The sequence below is a fragment of the Pinus tabuliformis genome, chromosome Q (genome assembly GCF_031772625.1).
Source record: "Pinus tabuliformis cultivar Carrire ecotype Pingquan chromosome Q, CPIR1, whole genome shotgun sequence".
Taxonomy (NCBI): Eukaryota; Viridiplantae; Streptophyta; class Pinopsida; order Pinales; family Pinaceae; genus Pinus; species Pinus tabuliformis.
Genome location: NC_142296.1, coordinates 1,150,505,695 through 1,150,513,161, shown reverse-complemented (window position 1 = coordinate 1,150,513,161; position 7,467 = coordinate 1,150,505,695). Strand labels below are relative to the sequence as shown.

The window sequence follows — 7,467 nt, the reverse complement described above, 5'->3', positions numbered from 1 at the left end:
GTCTACTTGGTTGGACTACATGGACAACATAGTCATGGACATTAGGTTGGAGACATGGAGCATGGCAGTCTTATGCAGGGACATTATGTGGAGCACTTATAGAGATGTCACTTATGGGCATCCAATGAGGAGTGCCAAGGCAAAGGTGTTGTGCAGACGGAGTTGCTGATGTGACATGGGAAGTTAGAATTTGATAAGATGGTCTCTTCACATGAAAGAGACACACATATGGATGATGTTGGAGTAGATGTGGCTGACCTTGTATAGCACATTAACACCAAACATCATGGATGACATGTTGCAGTTGGGATGAGGATTACTTCATGGACCTGAGCATGGGTTTACTTACTTGAATGGATTCTTGATCGAGTTCAGGATGTGGCAGTATGTTTCGAGAACTGACTGGTGGTGACATGAGGATGTGCATTCTCATAGTTTGAGCGTGACAGTTGGACTGATCACCCGACTAGTTCAAACGTGGGGACTAGTAGTGTACAGAGATATGTTGGCATTATGTTGGAGTATCGTGACAGTAGTTCACATGGGAGCGACACATGATGATTGATCATCATGGATTGAGATGACTTCTTGTTGGTGTATCATGGGCAGCTTTGCACATGGAGATGATGACATGGTGGAGTTGACACATTGTTGCGGTAGACATGTAGCTTGAGTTGGAGGGAGTAACCTTCCATGGTGGAGAGCAGCATGGGGAAATTGTGACAGGGTGGTTGATGATCATGGACATCTATGACATACATTAGTATGGAGTATCTTGGTGACAATTGGTTGCTAAGGTGTGACATGATGGAGATGGAGCTTTATATATGTTGCAGGGATGTTTGCCTTATATGAAGGAATCTACATCGTGGTTGATGATGATCTTGGTGGAGAGCTACCGGGATGGTATGTTGTCAAGGACGACAACGATTTCAGGTGGAGGAGGATGTAAGGCCTTTGCGACTCGGGCAGGCACACGACGGGCGGGCGCCCCTTGCATGACGAGCGGGCGCTCTGTGCACAACGAGCGGGCGGACAGTGCGAAGGGCGGGCGTGGTTATGCGATGAACATCCGAGCCACTTGCGACGAAAGAATCTGACAAAATGCGACATAAGCGAGCAACACTTGAAAATAAACTAAGTGTTGAGGCTCTATTTATATGCGTTGCCAAATGGAGTTGAGCCGACTTGTATGAGGGCACGTTTGGGGCGTTGAAGTGTTGGTTATGTGGTCGGCCTTAAGGCTGGACACCCCTTCCAAACTACACGCAGATTGTGTATATATACGATGAGGCTTGAGCTCATTTGCACGACAGTTCATCAACGAACTTCGCTATCTCTTCTACATCGAGCAAGGGGTAAAAGGGGCGCAGCAAGTGCGCATATCTCATGCGCTTAAGAGAAGGAGTGCGCAGTTTTACCGGGAGCTGATTGTAGGTTGACAGAGTACGGTTGTAAGGCAGTTTTGTGCAGAATCGAAAGGAGGAGTTCTTGGTGTCTCGGGTGAGCACCCTCCTACCGTAAGAGGTTGGCACATAGTTGTAAAAGGCTGTCTTTGCCTTGATTGTAAATATTTCTAAGTGTTGGCTTGAAGTCTGTCAAGCACACTTGTATGATGTATTATTGACAAACTGTTATAATATATTATTGTTGGGAAGACTTGTTCGGGAGTTGCCCCTCCCTTTATACTTGTGTGCAATTGTTATTGTTCTCGGTTTAATTGCATTTGGATAATGAATGAGTATGGCCTTCATTAAGTATAAAGGATAAATGCATTTTACTTGGTTGCGAAACACAAACTAAGTAAGGACAAGTGAATTAGGTGTAGTCCATGTGCATAAGTATTGGTGAAAAGAAAGTGCACGGTGGTGCCGCACCTCACCGTCACGGTTGAAAGACCACCGTAGGGTTGGGGGCGTGACAGTCTGGGTCTGGTTCTCTAAAGAAAGCTTTTTGTATATCATAGATGCGTTAGTTGGCGTTTCACCCCATTACGTCTCAAGGTCGAATTCAGAGGCTTCCTGAGAATGAGGCTGAGCTGGATCCTCAGCTGGGCCGCTTACCTCGCCTATTAAAAAGATAAATAAATTGCACTGGAATTGTATTGTACATTCGCTCTACATGGTTTTAGAAATCAATGCGCTCTATATGCTTATGCTTTTGCCAATGCTACTAGGTCTGGGTCTGGTCACGAAACTATGCCCAGGGTGTAAAAAAACCCTCCACAGACCAAGACGCTAAACATAAAGCATAGCATACTTGAGAAAGGAAAACTGTATTTGCTAGGGTCTCTATTGCCTAAGTGTCTGTATGGATTACAGATTCTGGACATCTAAGGGATAAAGAAAATCCAATGCATTTTAGTTAAATTTTCAAAATTTTCCAAACTTTTCAAAATTTTAGAATGACCACTTCTACCTGTGCTGCTAGAATGTGAAACAATAATCTATACCATTTTGTCTAGCATGGTATGTGGCTCCATTGTTGTAAGATATGAAACAGTTAGAGGGCTCCTCTAGCTACTGTTGAACAAACTTAGTTATGAAAAATATGAAGTAACATGATAAACATTCATTAATTTTCTCAACCATTACATTAATATAAAATTGGTGGATCAAAATTATCAGCCTCTTAGACTAGTTAATTGAAGTTGGTCCTGTCGGTCATTTGGGTATTATTTTATTTTCATCCCATCCACAAGATAGATAAAAATAATAGTAAAGTAATGACTAATTTATTATATGATACTTAATATTTAACATTTTCAATAATAATGATTTTGATTTTTTAATTTATTATTAATAAATTCAATTTTATATTATTATATACATTAATTTTAAATATTATAAATATATTTATTATTTTTGATCATTAATATTTTTAATATCAAATTATCTTATCATAATTTTTATATTCATAACTTACAAAACATCTTTCTTTACATTTATATTTTAGTTTTAAATTATTATCTTAATAATTTAATAAAATATTAATAGCTCTAAAAATATGGAACTAAAAAATTATGATTAATATTATCTTTTTTCCTCTGAAAAAAGTGGTAATTTTATTCATAAGACAAAATTACATTTTGTAGATGCTAAAGAGCATATGCAGATGATCTATTCTTACTGTGGGCTTCCTCTTCTTTTAGTGTGTTGTTCTGGACTTTTTGTTCATCCATTTCTACTTTATGTTCTATAGTCTCTATTGTGTCTTCTTCTTCATCCAGTGGCTCTGTGTGTTGCCATTCTTTAGGCTTCCTCTGTTGCTATTTGTTCCATTAGGGGATGTTTCTTGCCTGTAGACAAGCACTGAGGAGGTGGCCTGTTTGTAGACATCCATGGCATCGAAACACTGTATTTTCATAGTCCAAAGGTTGTATCCACTGTGTATTATTGAAATTTAGTGTTATACTTTGTGGTAGTTTCTTATTGAGATCTACTTCAATACAAATTCTAGCAAAGGTAAATATACCCTTTGTGAGTCTGTCTCCATTAGTCTTTAGAATTTTGCCAAAGTGTTCCCTATAGCAATTAAAACCTTGTGGTGCCAGAAGTGTAATGGAAGGTTGTGCAACCTAACCCAGACTGCCATTTTTGATACCACCATTGTGTTGGCATCAAAATCTAGAAACTAATGGGTCATGAAGAGCCCTACGCTGCCCCAGAACCATGACCCCTTGTTGAGGTTATATTCCTTCTCCTGTTTTGTATTAAATCTTACTATAAAAAAACCCTCAGGGCATAAGTATATTTCGCAGTTTGGTGTCCATGTAGTGTGAATCCAATGGTGAAAAATATTAGATCTAGGCGAGAAACCATTAAATCTACGGATAACTGAGTGGGAATATAGATCTGAGAACAAAGAATTTACCTCGGGCATTGCAATGGTGAGAGCAGGATTCTGAGGTTTTTATTTTACAATGTAGGGTCGAGGAAGTTTAGGGGCTATTGCAGGATTGGTCTGCGATTTCCCTTCACCCTTGACTGCATCTTTGAAGGAGCCTGTGTTCTTTGAGATGGTTCCTAAAAATCCACCTTGCAAATGGAGATTGATGATGATGGTCGAGTCTATATTTATGTTGTAATCCTGAAGGGTGTAGTTGTCCTGTAAGCTATGTCCCATGTAAATCAGATTTTGCCCATGTACTGGTATACCAAGAGGCTCTATATTTTATGCCTTAGATCCTAGATCCTGCAGCCCTTCCAAAGCCTCAAGCAATAATGACTGCCTTCCGGTGTTTTGATGAAGAACTGTGTGAAATTTGTCACTGTAGGGTATTGATCCATCTAAGAATGACTTCGATCTGTTGCCCTGGTCGTCCTATTCCAAACCACTAGATCACCACTGTTCAACTTGCCTTTTAGGCCTTCTTTTGCAATTTGGGCCTGTGATTCAGAACAGAGAGGTGTCTTGGCGATTGTATGCCCACAAATCTAGACTTTGTGTGGGCTGCTCAGTGCTCTGAGTGCATGATCTATTAGGTCATTAACGGATCTAAGAATATTACTGCCTTCCATGGTGGGATAGATCAGCCTGGATCCGTTTAATGGCCATACAAATACAGCGTAGCCAGATTCGGGGTTGCGAATAAAATCAAAGAAGGGCAAATTGTTCCTTACCTTAGAGTCTATGGCGTATAGTCTGCCAGATCGAACACTATGAGTGCCGAAAAACCCTTGACCTTGGGGCTAAAACAACCCATAATAGATAGCTGCAAAAACCCTCTCTCTCTCTTTCGTGTGCGCTCCATCTCTGTTTTCCGCACGCCCTTTGCTTGTCAATCCGCTCAGGTGGCCGTCTCTGCAGCCCATCGCTGCCCCTCGATACGTTGTTCCACAATCTTCCTTCCCCATGGGGTTCTTTGTGCTCAGGAATATGGACGGGCCCGTAGATCGCTGAAGGATTCAGGCTAGGGGCCTACCTGCTAAAGGCGTGGGCACCATGTGGCCATTGGATCTGCTTTTGCTCGGTGGCTCCCATCCCTTGTGACCTAAGTGCGGTCCGACTGACACATAGGTGTTCATTGGTGCAGCGATCCGCTCAGACCCATAATTCCCTTTCAAACTCAAATTAATTGAATTATGATTAATTTTTCATAATTCATAATAATTTAAATATTTTAAAATAATTAAAAAAATTGAAATTAGATATTTTATATATAATTAATTTTAATGGTGGGATTGTTCACTCGGAAAATCAATGGAAAATTATGCCCTAATGAATTTCTCATAATTCATAATAATTCAAATATTTTAAAATTATATTTATATATATATATATATATAAAATTGGATATTTTATATATAATTAATTTAAATGGTGAGATTGTTCACCTAGAAATGAGTGTAAAATTATGCACTAACGAATTTCATGTTCAATTTTTATAATGAGTTGAATTGTGTAGCAAAAGTAATCACAAATTCCATTAACACATTCTAAAAATATCATTATTTTTATATATTAATTTAGTTTTATTTTCAAACCCTTTATCTATACAATCAAACCCTTTATCTATAGAATCAAATAATAATTTAAGTAATACCACTTTTCTTTATTCCTACGAATACAAGATTCCAACAACTTTATTATTATTATTATAAAGATGATTATTTTTATATATTAATTTAGTTTTATTTTCAAACTGTTTATCTATAAAATCAAATAATAATTTAGGTAATACCACTTTTCCTTATTCATACGAATACAAGATTCCAACCACTTTATTATTATTATTCTTCAAATATTTACGTACATGATGTGTATAATGAACGATTTAGTTTTTCAAAGTGGTTTTGGTTGAATATAGTAATGTTGTTTCACAATCAGGTCGTCCTTAAAGCTCGTTGATGCCATCCAGCAGAAAAGGAAATTTATTTGCAGCGATATATTCAATATGGAAATTACTGGATAAGCTTTTGATAATTCCCTCTCAAATGACTGCAACAAGCTCTAGATCATGCAGGTTTTTAGTCATCCACTGTCCTAATTAACTTCGGCAATAGTAGCGGATTTATCCTTCTAGAAGGTAGCTGACTCAGTAAAGAATCTAAAAACCGGCGGATTCCAGCAGGTATTATTAAAATCCAGTACAGTGTACTTTAAGCAGCCACATGTGGATGCTGCCCAATGACAAAACAACAGGATACACAGAAGCCACAATAAGGTGGATAGCTTCCCTACTTATAACAAAGAAAAGCAGTAGAACTACCATTCTCTTGTATCATTTGCAATTGCTTTGTCTTACATCTGATTGGCCATCAACTAGGGTTCGAATTGCCATGGATCTATCATTCGCTATGTTTTCTGTTATCATATTTGCTGTGACATTCGCTTCAACCACAGCAGGAGCGGCAACGGAGGACGTGAAATATGCCGTGTACTATTCCGCGGACATGGCGGAATTCATCAAAACTTCGTGCAAAGTGACTCTCTATCCGAAGCTCTGTGTTACGTCGCTTTCTTCTTACGCGGGACATCTGAGGCCGAAGCAAAGCGATCTCGTGAATGCGGCCGTCATTGTCAGCCTCATTAATGCTCGCAACGTTTCCGTCTGGGCCGCCGGACTCGGAGCCAGAGGCGCCGGAATGAGTGAAAGAGAAAAGGAGGCGCTGGACGATTGTCTGGAGAATTTTGGCGACGCCAGGGACCAGATTAGCGAATCTTTGGCGGAGCTGAAGCATCTGAGGCGGAACACCTTCAAAATTCAGATGAGCAACGTAGAGACGTGGATGAGCGCTGCCCTCACCAACGAGGACACTTGCCTCGACGGCTTTCGGGATCTCAACGCGACCGGGAAAGTTACGACCATGGTCACCGGCCGCGTGCAGTATGTTTGCGAATTGATCAGTAACGCCCTCGCTCTAGTCAACAGATTCGCCTCCACCGGAAGTTATAAGGAACTCCTGCAGCTTTGAAGCCTTCAAGGCCGTCTTAAAATAATAATTTAAATAAAATCTTAGTTTGGAACCATAGCATTAAGCCAAACTTTGGGCTTTTATTGTAACCTGTATAATATGGTGATATAATTAATATTAGTTTAGATAAATGAAGTGGGATAATTTGTGAACGAATGCATATTTTGTCCGGTAATGTATAAGATATTTTGAAGTTGCTTGAATGAATTTTAATGGTGGGATAGAGCGATTTAGGCATGAATGAATAGGGCCTTGTCTACCTGTCCATAGGACGCACATGTTAGCGAATTTGGAGATTGGAAAGGAAATATCAAAAGTCCGGTTCACCCTATTTAAAAGTTCGATTGTATCTCATTTTAAAAAAATTTGACATTAAAAATAATCATAATCATTTTTTTCGAATTTACGGGGCTCGGGAATACCCAAAACATAGCCACCGTTAAATAAATTCGGTTGTCCCACGTCTGCCTATGGAGCATATTGTAAAAAATTTAAGCGCCGAGCAGGGCCGGGCTGATGTGGGTTTGGGTTCCATCGGGGAATCCAAGGG

At 39.5% G+C, this 7,467-nt stretch overlaps 1 pseudogene; it reads left to right on the top strand.

Moving 5' to 3' along the window:
* The first annotated feature begins 6,062 nt into the window (after positions 1–6,062).
* On the top strand, positions 6,063–7,048 carry LOC149223696 (pectinesterase inhibitor 9 pseudogene; annotated as a pseudogene).
* The last annotated feature ends 419 nt before the right edge of the window (positions 7,049–7,467 follow it).